The 14,812-nt window shown below is 42.7% G+C and overlaps 1 long non-coding RNA gene across 1 annotated transcript; it reads left to right on the top strand.

The window, feature by feature from the left end:
• The first annotated feature begins 8,913 nt into the window (after positions 1 to 8,913).
• On the top strand, positions 8,914 to 9,463 carry LOC122049711. Its single transcript, XR_006131019.1, has 3 exons — positions 8,914 to 9,052; positions 9,140 to 9,297; positions 9,365 to 9,463. It is a non-coding gene; the product is annotated as an uncharacterized LOC122049711 (long non-coding RNA).
• The last annotated feature ends 5,349 nt before the right edge of the window (positions 9,464 to 14,812 follow it).

Genomic DNA, 14,812 nt, shown 5'->3' with positions numbered 1-14,812 from the left:
AAGAGCCTCTGAAAATTCTATCCCGAGGGTCCAAGGCGCCTCCAACAAGGTCCAAGGCGCCTCCAGCTCGGTGAGTAGATAGAATTCTATCCGATGCTCGAACGGTCATTCTGACCTGGCTCAAGGCGCCTTCAACAAGCAATGAAGGCGCCTTCAATGTTGAAGGCTCATTCAATGCATGTTTAAGGCGCCTTCAAGTTCCTGCTACAGTAACTTCCTGCTATAGTAATTTTCAGCCTCTTTTGACTCCTTTTCTTCTTCGCTTTGGCTTCCGAAGCTCCGTTCTTTTGGATGATTGTGGCCAACCGAAATAGGGCTCACCCAAACCCAATTTCAGGCCTTCTCCTCGAGCAGACTTCCATCCGGCTTCTCATCCCTCGAACGCCACACACATTCTTCTCGCTCCACCGGAGTACTCTTCCGCAGCTCTCTCGTCATTTGGACGCACCGAGCCCGTCGGCTCCCTTCCCGCGCCGTCCTTCTCGCTAGCTGCGTCTTCCGCTCGACTTCCTGTGCTCCTAAGCTCCTGCATACTCAGACACAGGGATCAAATACAAAGCAAGACCTAACCAACTTGGTTGATCACATCAAAACTACCACGAGATTTAACACTCCAAAGGAAAAGGTGTGTGTGTTGAACAAAGTACAATACTCTAGGGGTTCTCCCTTCTCGTAAAATATCCTTCAAGATAAGTTACCCAGACATTTTCAAGCACTGCAAATCAGGGAGTGTAATGGCACTATTGATCCAGAAGACCACATTTGTAAATTCAAAAATACCTCTCTACTACATCAATACATAGATGGGGTCAAATGCTAGATTTTCCTAACTGCTCTTTTAGGTTTAGCACAAAGATGGATCAATCGTCTTCCCATATCTTTCATTCAGTCTTTTGAAGACTTTAAAGAGGTATTCATGCGACATTTTGCCACTCGTTGGAGATATTAAAAGATGTCGCATAATTTGTTCCCCCTCAAACAAAATTCCAAGGAGCCTCTAAAAGAGTACCTTCAAAGGTTTAATCGGATAGCCATGGATGCATCTTTGGTTACTCCTGAGGTGTAAGTAAGTGCATTCTCACATGGCTTAATCGATGGGGATTTCTTTAGATTCCTAATGAAAAAAACCCGAGCCAACTTAGATGGGTTACAGGCTCGGGCTCTAAAATACGTTCAAGTGGAAGAAGCCTAGTCGGCAAAAAGGAAAGAAGTGTTAATCCTTGCCTCTATGTTCGTTCAGTTGGATTGAAAGGTGCCCCTTCCCCCTTTGTGAAATTAGGATTTCACAAATCGCAAAGGGAAGAAAACGGTGAAAATTGTGGAAAGTACCCCCAACCCCTACCAAGGGTAAAGTCGGGAGTTTATGATAATATCTTATTGTGGCTTTCATCAGTCAAATATGTTGGGGATCTTTGGACCGACTAGAAGGGGGTTGAATAACCGATCATTCCAAATCGTTAACTTATTACAAGAAGTTAGTGCGTAGCGGAAATAACAAAGACACAAAACAAAAAGACAAACCTACACGTTCATTTAACGTGGTTCAGAGATAAAACTCTTATTCCACGATATATCCATAAGGTGGACGACCCTGTGATCCTTCGGTGGATTAAACCCCGACAACCTCCGGCTAGTACGAACTCCTTTTCGGTGGAGTAAATCTTACATAACCTTGATCAATACACCACACTCAGATCACAACTCAAGGTAGACTACTAACAAGGGCTTTTCACTCCTGTTTCATCAACCAAGGTCTGCCACTCTAAGCTCCATTATATAGAGCTTGGAGAAATCAGCAAGCTGATGTTACCATTACTAGTCAACTAGTCCTTGCACCAGTCGACTGGTGTTGGCCAACGACACTCCATAGAATCTGTGATTCTACCAATGGCTCTTTACCAATCGATTGGTGTCTCAACCGTCGGGCACAAAAACATTTTGTGCCCTACCCAGTCGACTGGTCCAGTTGGACCAGTCGATTAGTAAAACCCTAAACCTAGGGTTTCCCTTCCCGAGTACATTTGTCTTTCACTCAGAACTTAACGACTCACTTGACTCTTTCTTGTAGCCTTGACCTTTTGCCTTCAAGCCTCCTTCCTTTAGCTCTTGTCCCTCGAATGCATTCAAGCCCACGGCTTGTCCTAATATCATCCTTCGTGTATGCCTCGAAGTGTACTTCCCTCGGCTTGTCCTTGCTGCCTTGTCTATAGTTCATCAAATACTTTATCATATACCAAACCCGAAGTCATCAAGCTAAGTCATATGTATATCCTGCAAAACAGCACAACTCAAATACACATATCAAATATAATGGTAAATCTAACTTAAACCCTTTTCTCAAACATCAAAACTCATGGTCACACCGGACTCTCAAGATTGATTTCAAGAATCTCTCCCTTTTTGATGTTTGACAATACGTTTAAGTTAGGAAAAAACTAATAGTAATCAACCATGTTCATGAAATATGCAACATGAATTAGAATCTATCACAAGGCTCTCCCTACACCTAAGCTCCGCATTGAAATAAGAATTTCTCACCACAATCATACATTGGAACCTATCACAAGACTCCCCCTACGCCTAAGCTCTCCATTTAGAACCTATCATAAGACTCCCCCTACATCTAAAATCCCCATTGAGCTAAAAATTTCTCACCGCAATCATTTATTGGAACCTATCACAAGGCTCCCCCTACACCTAACCTCCCCATTGAGCTAGAAATTTCTCACCACAAAGGTATTTAAGGTTTTCTACTTAAACCTGAATTCTCCCTTTGCCTAATATCAAAAAGCTTCCAACAATATCCCAATTGTCGAAACTTGATCATCCAAACTGACCTTAAACTCATGTATTTATCCTCCAAGGATCTCATATATCTAAACGAGTTATCTTGGTCAAACCCAATATTGAAAAATAGTTTCAGACTGTATTAGTCGATTACCCTAGACCCCAGTCGACAAGCCTCACCGAAACAATCCCACAGAAATATTCTGTGTTCGATGAACACTGTTACCAGTCGATTGGTATCTGAGTCAATCGACTAGCACCTATTTTCAATCGAAAACAACATTCTAAACCCAATTTCAAAAATGCACTATAAATTCCACAGACCTCCAAAATTTTCTAAATTTTATGGAGATGTCTATTTTCTATGATGGATACAATCCGCAACTGCACAGTTGTCGTCAAGTAATACAAGATATTGAACGCACAAGGACTGGATATAAGCACTAAAAATTAATTATAGTGAATTAGCTAAACGATCGATGATTAAGAATTTATATACTAGAGTAAAGAGAAGTAAGATTAGGAGAAAGAGGAAGAAAGAGAGAGAGTTTGAGAGAGTTGAGGGTTGATTGAGGACTTTGGTTGAGGGAAACGTTCTAGGAGTTCAATTTTATAGTGATGCTAATCAATGTACTAAGGATTACCAATCACTCATCCTCTATCCCTATGCATGTGTAGGATGCTTGATTCATTACCGATATATCCCCACGATGGTCATGTCGGAATGTCATCTCTATTAACATCCAATGCTATCTAATGGAAATGATTCCTATAAAGTTCAATTCAAGGGATACCCTTGTTACTAGGATTCTCTGGTCATACATCCACAAGAATACACAAAACACTTGATAACATGAACATAGAAATAATCCAATAAGTCTAATTCAATACTTCTTTGTAAAGAATTTCTCCTCCTTTCAAGGCTATGCTCTAGATGTCCTGTTAAAGGGTTACCCTTGTTACTAGGGCCCCCAGTCATATGATCTAGAGCATCCCCTTGGTGAACAAAATCAATTAGAGCTTTTCCTTTGCCTAACCTATAGTTAGGACATTACCTTACCTAACCTCCAATTAAAACTTTATCTTACCTAACCTCCAGTTAAGACTTTACTTTTGTCTAACTCTCGAGTTAGGATTTTGTCATTCAAGTATCCAGTCCTCTACAATCTTGACCTACTTGGCCTCTTTCAGTTATTTTCCAAACATATTGTCTAAACATTGAAACTCAAGTTCAAATTCACTCGAGCTTAGTCAAATTGGTTAACCTTGACCCAGGGACGATTGCACCAACAATCTCCCAACAGGCGAATCCCATAAGATTACTCTGTGAGACATAAAGTTATTGCTCGGTGATGCGTCGTAAGGTTGATTTACAAAACGAGGAGTTATTGCTCGGCAGTTCTTTGTACTCTATGAGACATAGAGTTATTACTTGGCGGTGCTTCGTAAGGTTGATCTATAGAATGAGGAGTTATTGCATGGCGGTTCTTCATAAGATTACTCTATGAGACAGAGTTATTACTCGACGATGCTTTGTAAAGTTGATCTATAGAACGAGGAGCTATTGCTCGGTGGTTCCTCATAAGGTTGCTCTGTGGAATGAGGAGTTATTGCTCGAGGGTTCTTCATAAGATCACTCTACGAGACATAGAGTTATTGGTCGATGGTGCTTCGAACGAGGAGTTATTGTTCGGCGGTTCTTTATAAGATTACTCTACCCGACATAGATAACATTGCCCCGCATGCTTTGAAAATATTATCAAATTCATTCATTCTCTAAAAGAGGCAAACTCAACTATATTATTTGGGAAAATCAATACATTCCTTAAGGTAAATTCAGTTACCATTAGTATGATTTATTAGTTTAATATCACTATAGTTTGCATAATATTTTAGATCATTTTTATTCTTATATAAGGGAATTAGAATACTTTCCATTATTAGTATTTTTTTTATTTTCAATATTAAGTTAAATAATTTTGTAAGTCATTTAATATCTCGTTTACATAGACAGTAACATATCTTTATCGGACTATTATCTAATTCAATTACTTTTTCATTTTACATCTCATTTAAATGATTGATTTATTCAAATTATCTAAATTTGCCATATAAATTCTTTCGTTCTCTTTTATTTCCTTATCATTACTAATATTATATTATATTAATCTTTAATATATCTAAATAAAGTTTCTTATCTCTTATTTTACTTTAGTTATTTTGTAAATATTTCTTTTCTTTTTTTTATATTCAATTTTTAATATAAATGTTTAGAATTTTTATTTTTGACATCATTCACTATTTTTTTGGCCTGACCTCATAAATCATCAATCGTTTTAGTATATATTACATTTCGCATTTCCATTTGCCTGGTCAACTAAATCAATTTTGTAATTTAACAAAATAAAAATATAAAATTATCAATCGTTTAGAATTTTTATTGTTGACATCATTCACTATTTTTTGGCCTGACCTCATAAATCATCAATCGTTTTAGTATTTATTACATTTCGCATTTCCATTTGCGTGGTCAACTAAATCAGTTTTGTAATTTAACAAAATAGAAATATAAAATTATATTCTTTTTATTCTATGATATTTAGGTCTTATTTAAACAATGAGTTATTGGCACGCATAAAGTGATTAGGTGTAGCTTTAAAGCTATACCTAATGACGTTACATAGCTTTTATAATTTGTGTGGATCATTATATATTCGCACGCAACGGTCCTCGGGGTCATGATGTTATAGTAAGATATTTAAATTATCATCTAAATATTCATGATTCTAACCTTAGCTAGGGCATATTTGTAGAAAATTTTCCTCCAAATGAGAAGTGTAACAAAAAGATGCCAAATTTCTAGGTTGACTTTCGCGTATACTTTTTGATTTATTTTCAAAATCGATAAAAATTTTTTCATAAAATCGAATCAATCTTTTCAAAAATAATCAATGAGATTAATGAGATTATCGTTATATATCCATTTTATTTTGAAAGGACATAAATGTATTTACAAGGCAGAAGTGTATATTCTACGGAATGTTTTATTATGTAAATTTCATATAAAAAGCAACATCTTCGAGTATTAATTGATAGAAAACTAATTGACAAAATTAAATGAAGGGGCTTAGTTTTGACGTAGGCCTCTAGTTTCAAGATAAATACTTGGTTGTCGCAGGGGTTATGTAGCGATTAGACTTTCAAGTGTAAATCTTAGAAATTTCAAGGTCGTTAGCGACTCTCGATTTATTTATTTTGATAGTCGGTTAAAAACTTCTGATCAATTATTCTTAAAATTAATTGGTTCGAAAAATTAAATAACAATTTAATGTCAACTAAAAAAATAGAATGATAAATAGTTGATTACTGATCCTATTCTTTTTGAAATTTGAGTCAAACAAAAATTGACTAAAGTGGCGTTGGTGTTGACGGAGGGATGACTTTTGCACGGTAGGCACAGGCACGTCAGGGAGTAGGACCCTCTTGCGGGGCTCTTGGATGATGACGAGGCTGCTAGTACTGGGGGCTCTGCACATACTCGGACAAGCGCAAGTAGTGTTAGAGACCAAAAACTAAGGAAAAAGTCTCCGACAACGACCCTACGACGTTCAAGTCAGATACTTTTTCTCCAGAAGAACATAGTACAAAAGAGAAGAATGTAGAAGACGAGTATGAGAGTACACGTACCTTGCCAAGGGAAAGGACCTCCCTTTTTATATGACGTTGCGTGCCTTCTGGAGCCTGTCAGGTGTCAGAGAATGTCGGGTGTGGGGGTCTGTTGGGTGAGAGCGGGTGTACGGTGACCTCCCATTAGTGGGAGGAAGGTTCCATTCGTAGAGGATAGCGGACTGCTGGAATATTTCCTAACGCATGGCAGTTATTCCATAACAGGAGGTTGTGATTCCTTGACAGTGTGTCGCCTAGTGCCTTCTATCCCGACCTGGTCTTGCTAGGGACCGCCCAGGTCACCCACTTAGAAGTACCAACTGACTTGAGTCTTGATACGGATGTGGTGGCCAGTCTAGTCTTTATCCTTTATTTGTGTCGGAGGCTGGTGGGAAGCCCCTTCATTGCTCCTGAAGGGTTGGTGTGCCGGCCTGTAATTGTCTTGATGGGAATGCCTGGTTTGGTCCTCAGATTGGGTTAGCCTAGGCTGTGCCTGGCACCGCAAGCTTGGGAGTTTGTCCTATGACCAGGAAGTTCCAGGTCGGGAACTAGCCTTGTCTGCATTTGGCCTTGAAGATCTCGAATTCTGCCCCTGAGTCGGGCCACTCAACTAGGAGGTTAGGGGTCAGGAACTAAGACTAATCGCATCTGCTGGCACAGATCTGAGATCCTGGCCCGCGGTCTTGGAATATCCGACCGGGGATTATGCAACCCATGACTTATGGTGGTCTGACTCTCTCTTTTCTTTAACCGTTAACTGTTACGTCCTTTTACTGTCCTTAACTATCACATCCTCCGTATCAATCACAGACCCAACAAGTTGTTAAGTCTTGCGTTTAATTAGTTTACCAAAACAAAGTCTACGTACAATGAATTTGAATAGTCATGGCCGACTAGGAAATAGAGTAGCAATTTCTAGAGAATATGGAATAAGATATAGAGTTTATAAATAAAATAATCAGTGTGGTTTCATGAATTAATCAATCCATTGTTGGTTCAGAATCTATGAGTAACACCCCGATAATACACACAAAAACAATAAAGAAAATAAAAACAAAATAAAAAGAAACGTAGTAGCTTGGGAAAAATTAATCTTGCCGTGCTTCTGTTTCCATTCACATTTGTGTTGTATATATACACCACAAGTGATAAGATCTTACATCACTTAAACCATAGAAATAATGCCACGTAAGCTATAAAATAGGAAAGGCTAAGTTATCAAAAATATTAAACGAAACGTTATAACTAAAACTTATCATGTCCGATTTATTTGAATTTATCCGGATTATTTGCTCACATTACTCCCCCTAATCCGGACATGATTGTAGATCACGGATGCCGAGTAGTTGTCGCATGGCAGCTAACTTCACTCCTGACAATGCTTTAGTTAACGCATCGGCTCGCTGTTCTCCGGTATTAACGAACTCCACCACAATCTGTCCCTTCTCAATGCATTCTCTGATAAAATGAAACCTTGTATCTATATGCTTGCTTCGACCATGGAATGCCGGATTCTTCATGAGAGCTATGGCAGATCTGTTGTCAACAAACAAAGTCACCGGTTTTGGCTCTTCACCGGTTAATTCACTGACAAGGCTTCTTAACCATAAAGCTTGACAGGCTGCAGTTGTGGCTGCCATGAATTCTGCCTCACAAGATGAAAGCGCCACTGTCTTCTGCTTCTGTGAGTTCCAGGACACCAGACTTTCATTAAAATAGAAAGCCATTCCACTTGTGCTTTTCCTCCCGTCGAGATCGCTGGCTAAATCGCTGTCCGAGTAGCCGAATATACTAATTTCCTGGGGTCCCTTTGTGTAAGCAAGTCCAAAATAGATTGTACCTTTCAAATACCTGAGGATCTGTTTGACCACCTTATGATGCATGCTTGTAGGCTTTTCCATGTATCTGCTCGCCATGCCGACAGAATATGATAGGTCTGGCCGTGTGTGTAACAGATATCTTAGACAGCCAATGACGCGCCTGTACTCCGTGGCATCAATTGGAGTCCCTTCCAGGTCTTTATGCAGTTGTGTCTTGGGTTCCATCGGCTGCTTTGTGGCATTACAGTCTGCCATCTGGAATTGAGATAGAATTTTCTTAGCATAGGCTGATTGTCTAATTAAAATTCGGCTCTTCTGTTGTTCCACTTCAATTCCTAAGTAGTAGGAGAGAAGACCCAAATCACTCATCTCAAATTCTGTCATCATTTGTTGTTTGAACTTGTTTATTCCTTCTGTGCTCCTTCCTGTCACGATGAGATCGTCAACATACACTCCAACAAGTATACTAGCTTCTCTTTTACCTCTTGTATATACTGCATGTTCTTGATTGCATTTTTTGAAGCCGAGCTCTTTCAGACTCCTGTTCAGCCGCATGTTCCAAGCTCGTGGAGCCTGCCGCAGTCCATAGAGGGCCTTGGATAACTTGTACACCTTGTGTTTCTGATTTTGTATTTCAAATCCTTCTGGTTGAGTGACATATATTTCTTCTTCCAGCTCTCCGTTCAGAAATGCCGACTTCACGTCTAGATGGTGTACCTCCCAGCCTTGATTTGCTGCAAGTGCAAGAATGACTCGAATAGTATCAAGTCTAGCGACAGGTGCGAATACCTCTTCAAAGTCGATGCCTTGTTTTTGCACATAGCCTTTAGCAACTAATCTTGCTTTATGCTTGACCACTTTTCCAGCTGAATCTTTCTTCAGTTTGAACACCCATTTTAGGCCGATAGGTTTGTGGCCTAATGGGAGCTCAGTTAGGGTCCAGGTCTTGTTCATCTCAATAGTCTTCAGTTCTTCCTCCATTGCTTCGTACCAGCAAGCCTCGGTTGCAGCTTCTTGGTAACAGGTCGGCTCTTTTGACATCATCAGCATTACCTCATTCTCCTCTTCATCAATACCAATTATTTCCTCAGTGTTGGCATAGATATCGGCAATGGACCTATAACGGACTGGCCCTTCATGAGACTCGGGTGAGGTAGTTGCTTGGGTGCTCGATGATGGTGTAGACGGACTTGATGCTCTTGTTGAAGATGGGGTAGCTAGACTTGATGATGGTGTGACATCTTCCGCCGCTGCCTCAATGTCTGCAGTAACAATCACCTCGTCGGTGTTGAATGCATTCACCACCACAAACTCAGGTAAGTCTTCTTTATCAGCACCTGCGTTCCATGTCCATTCACTATTTTCTTGAAATATTACATCTCTACTTACTTGTAGTTTGTTATGCCTTGGATCAAATAGACGATGAGCTTTGCAGCCTTCTTCGACTCCTAAGTATACCATAGGTGAGCTTCTGTCATCAAGTTTCTTAAGGTGAGGGGTTGTATTTTTTGCATAGGCAATACAACCAAACACCTTCAAGTGGGCAAGATGTGGCTTTCTCCCCATCCAAGCTTCAAATGGAGTACGTTCTCCTAGCGCTTTAGTTGGGAGACGGTTTAGCAGATAGACAGCATGCCTAACCGCCTCTCCCCAGAACCTTGCCGGCATATGTATACCCTTGAGGAGAGATCTTGCCATAGCCATCACTGTGCGGTTACGACGCTCCACAACGCCATTCTGTTGGGGTGTGTAGGGAGCCGAAAGGTGCCTCTCAATTCCTTCATTTTCACAGAATCGAGTGAACTCCGTGGATAGAAACTCACCGCCACGGTCTGTCCGAAGTGCCTTGATCTTGTACTCAGTTGTGTTCTCCGTCACGGACTTGAACTTCTTGAATGCTTGGAATGCATCTTTCTTTGCTGTCAAGACAAATACCCACATCCACCTTGTGCAATCATCAACAATCAAAAAGAAATACTTGTTACCAGCAAGTGTACTTGGTGAAATTGGCCCGCAGATATCAGCATGGAGAAGTTCCAACGGCTTCGTCGCTCTAAAGTTTGCTTGGTGCGGGAATGACGATCTTGCATGTTTGGAGATCACACACACCTCGCAAAGCTTGTTCATCTGGGGCAATAGTGGCACACCAACCGCCAATTTCTTCTCCCCCAACAGCTTCAAGTCATGAAAGTTTACATGTCCGAGCCTTGCATGCCATAACCAGGTGGGGTCTTCTAGACTTGCTTGGAGGCAGACTTGCTTGAATGTCTTCAAGGTTATCTTGTACAAGCGATTTTGCGTTCGCTTTACCAGCATCAAGAGCTTCCCGCTCCTATCAATCACCTTCATGGTATCTCCTTCCATGTGCACCTCGTTCCCAGCTTCTGTCAATTGACCAAGGCTTATGATATTACTACAAAGTTTCGGAATGTAGTATACCTCGTGGAGGGTCTTCTGATCGCCGTTCTTGCATTCGAACACAGCCGTCCCCTTGCCCATGATCTCAATGGTTGATCCATCGCCAAACCTCACCCTCCCGGTGATAGTTTCATCTAGTTCTTGAAACTTCTCGCGATGTCCAGTCATGTGATTGCTGGCACCATTGTCAAGGTACCAAACGTCTTTGTCTTCACCTTTCTTGACGCCCCGGTACACCTCCGGTAGCAACCTCTCTTCACTGAGCAGAATGGTATCCTGCCGCTGAGATTCTTCGTGGAACATGGTCATCATTAGTGCTGGCTCTTCATCGGTGGCGCAAGTGAGGTGAGCCTCATCTCCACGACGCTTGCTGTAGCATTCAGACGCATAATGCCCCATTTTCTCACAATTGAAGCATTTTATGTGTCTCTTGTCACGACCACGACCACGCCCTCGCCCACGCCCACGCCCACGTCCATGCCCTTTGCCACGATTAGAGCTGTTGGACCCACGTTCCTTGCCTCCTGACGAAGTGTCCACGCTACTCCCCTTTTGTCGCATTTGCCATTCGGCATGAGTAAGTAGGAGCTCTCCTTCAGTGTCGTTGGTGTTGCTGCGTAATCGAAGCGTTCGTTCCTCGTACGCCTTCAGTCGCCCTATAGCCTCCTCAAATGGTATAGACTCAAGGTCGTAGAACTGCTCAATGCCGGCAACAATAGGGAAGAATTTATCAGGGACAGAATCGAGCAATTTTTTTACCAACGAGGAATCTTCAAGTGTGGCTCCAAGGGTGGAGAATTTGCTGCTTAGGGCGCTGAGTTTGCCAGCAAACTCATCAATCGTCTCGGTCTCTTTCATCCGGAGGGCGTCAAACTCACTCTTCAATGTTTGTACACGTGCCTTCTTTACCCGATCACTACCAAGGTACCTCGTCTTGAGGCTGTCCCAGACTTCCTTCGCCGTCTTCTTTGTTGCGATCTGGAGAAGGATGTCTTCGGGGACACACTGCAGGATGTATGCACGTGCCTTTTTATCCTTCTTTGCATCCACCTGGGCTCCTTCCGCTAGCTCCACCGCCTCCCAGACTCCCTGGGCATCAAGAATCGTCTCTGTCTTGATTGCCCACACAGTGTAATTGTGTGGGCTTAGCATCGGATAGGGAAATGGCACTCCGCCGTTCTCCTTTGCAGCAACTTGTGGGATGCCAGACATTTTTGTGGAATTGTAGATTCTTGGGTGTCTTATACTACCAAGACTCTGATACCAATTGTTGGTTCAGAATCTATGAGCAGCACCCCGACAATACACACAAAAATAATAAAGAAGATAAAAACAAAACAAAAAGAAACGTAGTAGCTTGGGAAAAATTAATCTTGCCGTGCTTCTGTTTCCATTCACATTTGTGTTGTATATATACACCACAAGTGATAAGATCTTACATCACTTAAACCATAGAAATAATGCCACGTAAGCTATAAAATAGGAAAGGCTAAGTTATCAAAAATATTAAACGAAACGTTATAACTAAAACTTATCATGTCCGATTTATTTGAATTTATCCGGATTATTTGCTCACATCCATCTCTTCCATCTCCAACAAGATATCGAATTAGCGGCTTAATTAGCCATGGCAGGCAACAGAACCGAGGTGGTCGAGTTCTTCAATGGCAGCACATACATGAAGGCGGTGCTGGTGGAGGAAGCTCCTGACGAGAGGGCCTTATGCTGCTTGTGTGAACGTCCACTGCATGGCAAGCCCTTCTACACCACTGAGCCACAGATCTTCGATGTCCATGTGACATGTGCCGAGTATTGCTGTTTATTCATCCATGGCCATGGCCATGGCCAGGAGAAATCATCATCTTCTCCTGCTCCATCTAACCATCGGTACAAACATGTCAACTCTTCTAAAAAACAACTTACCGGCTTCCAATATCCTTCGCAACCTTTCTACCATGCACAACCGATGAACTTTTCATACCGACCGCCTCCTTTCTATCATCATCATCAATATCCTTACTATGATCAGCAGCCCCCAAATCCTTCTCAATTACCACAGCACAACGTGTATGGCAACGTTTACCATGCACAACCGTTGAGCTTTTCATACCAACCGCCTCCTAATTTCTATCGTCATCCTATTCCTAGCTATGTCTATGAGCAGCCCCCAAATCCTTCCTTTCCACCCCAGCCTATTTCTCATGATCAATCCTATAGCTATCGACCACCTGCTTCTGCTTCTGCTTCTGCTTCCATAAACCAACAAGCTGCAGGTGATAATAGACCAACAAAGTGGGGTACATCGGCAGCTGTTATGCTTGGTTCAAGTGCGTTATCAGCTTTCTTGCAAGTTCTTTTTGGGATCATTCTAGGGTGACTGTGCAGGGGAAAGAAGGAGAAGTAAAGAGAGAATTAAGAAAAAGTGTTTGTTCTAGCTAGTGAAAGCTTTGATATGATCTGAGAGGGAGGAACTCCATTTAATTTCCTACATATATATATATACATATATGTCTCTGCAGTACTCTATGATCTTATACAGGTCTATGAATTGTCACAGTAGTGCATATATATTTGGTACAAGGGAACTTAATCTTTAAGGCGAAATTTTCTTTTTAGGGTGTGTGATTGTGTGAATCTCCTTTTTACGTACTCGATCGGTTCTGAATTATCATTATCAAAAGTGCATTACAACAGAATTTCTAGCTACTGATTTTCTGCTTCTACTTGTTGCAAAGCATTACAACAATTGTAAAAATATAACAACATTATTAATTAGCACAAAAATAAGTATTGATTTCTATATAATAAGCACAACATTTAACAAATTATTTAAGTGCTATAGATGATGCGGATGTGATTAATGGGTAGAGGAGAGATTTTGAGGAAAGAGGAGGACATTTTGGACATTTGAGACCAATTAGGTCTTGGTTTTACAGGATAAACACTGTTCACTTTTTTTGGGGGGGGGGGGGGCTGGGTTCGTGGGGGCAGCCGCCGCCAACCTGAACAGGGACGGAGGCAGTTTCTCCCCTTCTCGCTCCTCGCCGGCGGCGGCCACCACTGCTTTCCTCTCCTCCTTGCGACTCCGACCGCAACCCTCCTTCTTCTTTCTCCTCACGACACCGCCCGACAGACCCAGTGGACGGCGACGAGGAGCACCACCACTGCTATCACTAGCACGCGTCGCTGCCGCCAGTGCGCGCTACCGCCCCCGACAGGCACTGCTTCCGCCTCCAGCGACTACAGCTGTCGATTCCTGCGGCCGCCATCAGCATGCGCCACTGCCGCCAGCGAGCGTCATTGCCACCAGCACGCGTCGCCGCCCCCGACAGGCACCACCACAGCCTCTTAAGGCCACCGCCACCCCCATCACAGACGACTCCAGGGGCTGTCATTGTCGCCGACAGCCGCCTCCATCGACTCCAGCATCTAATGCCACCTCTAGCCGCCGCCGACACCTCCAGCGACTACCACAGCCGTCCCGATCGGACGCCGTAGTCACCCTCCGAGCAGCCGCCGTCCGAGGGCTCAGGTATCGTATTATGCTTATATTCCGGCCTGCGAGACGAGAGAGTGCCCGGCCTTCGTGTCGTTGTTGTATCCCGGTCTGCGAGTCAGTAGAGTGTTCGGCCTTCATGCCGTTATTGCATTCCGGCCTGCGAGCCGAGGTTGTAGTCGGACAGTGCATCATCCTACAGATCCATATCGCGTTCGGCTCCGAGCCACTGGAGCTAGCTACTCACCAGGCAGACATTCACCTACTATTCAGGGTCGCGACGACTCGGTCAGTATCCCGATCAGCTTATCCATCCATCTGAGGGCGCCCCCCCGGAGCCAGGGTACGTTCTCGTACTTGTTACTTATTTCATTGTGCCACTATTTATTCGACTGCTTATGTATTCGTGAGATCCGCCTCGAGCACCGAGGTACAAAAGACCGGGGCAACCTGGTCACTGGCTGCAGGTACGGTTGACCGGAGGATTTCTAACGACTCGGTCAACACAGGAGACAACTCTTCAGCCGGGTCATGGGGATGCAGTCAACTTTCCAGACACGTCATTCCGACAGGTCCGTCTTCTCAGCTTCCCGACAGGAACAAATTGGCGCCGTCTGTGGGAACG

Source organism: Zingiber officinale, chromosome 2B, assembly GCF_018446385.1.
Source record: "Zingiber officinale cultivar Zhangliang chromosome 2B, Zo_v1.1, whole genome shotgun sequence".
NCBI classification, from domain to species: domain Eukaryota; kingdom Viridiplantae; phylum Streptophyta; class Magnoliopsida; order Zingiberales; family Zingiberaceae; genus Zingiber; species Zingiber officinale.
Note: the sequence above shows the minus strand (reverse complement) of the source record. Positions and strands in the feature narration are given on the sequence as shown.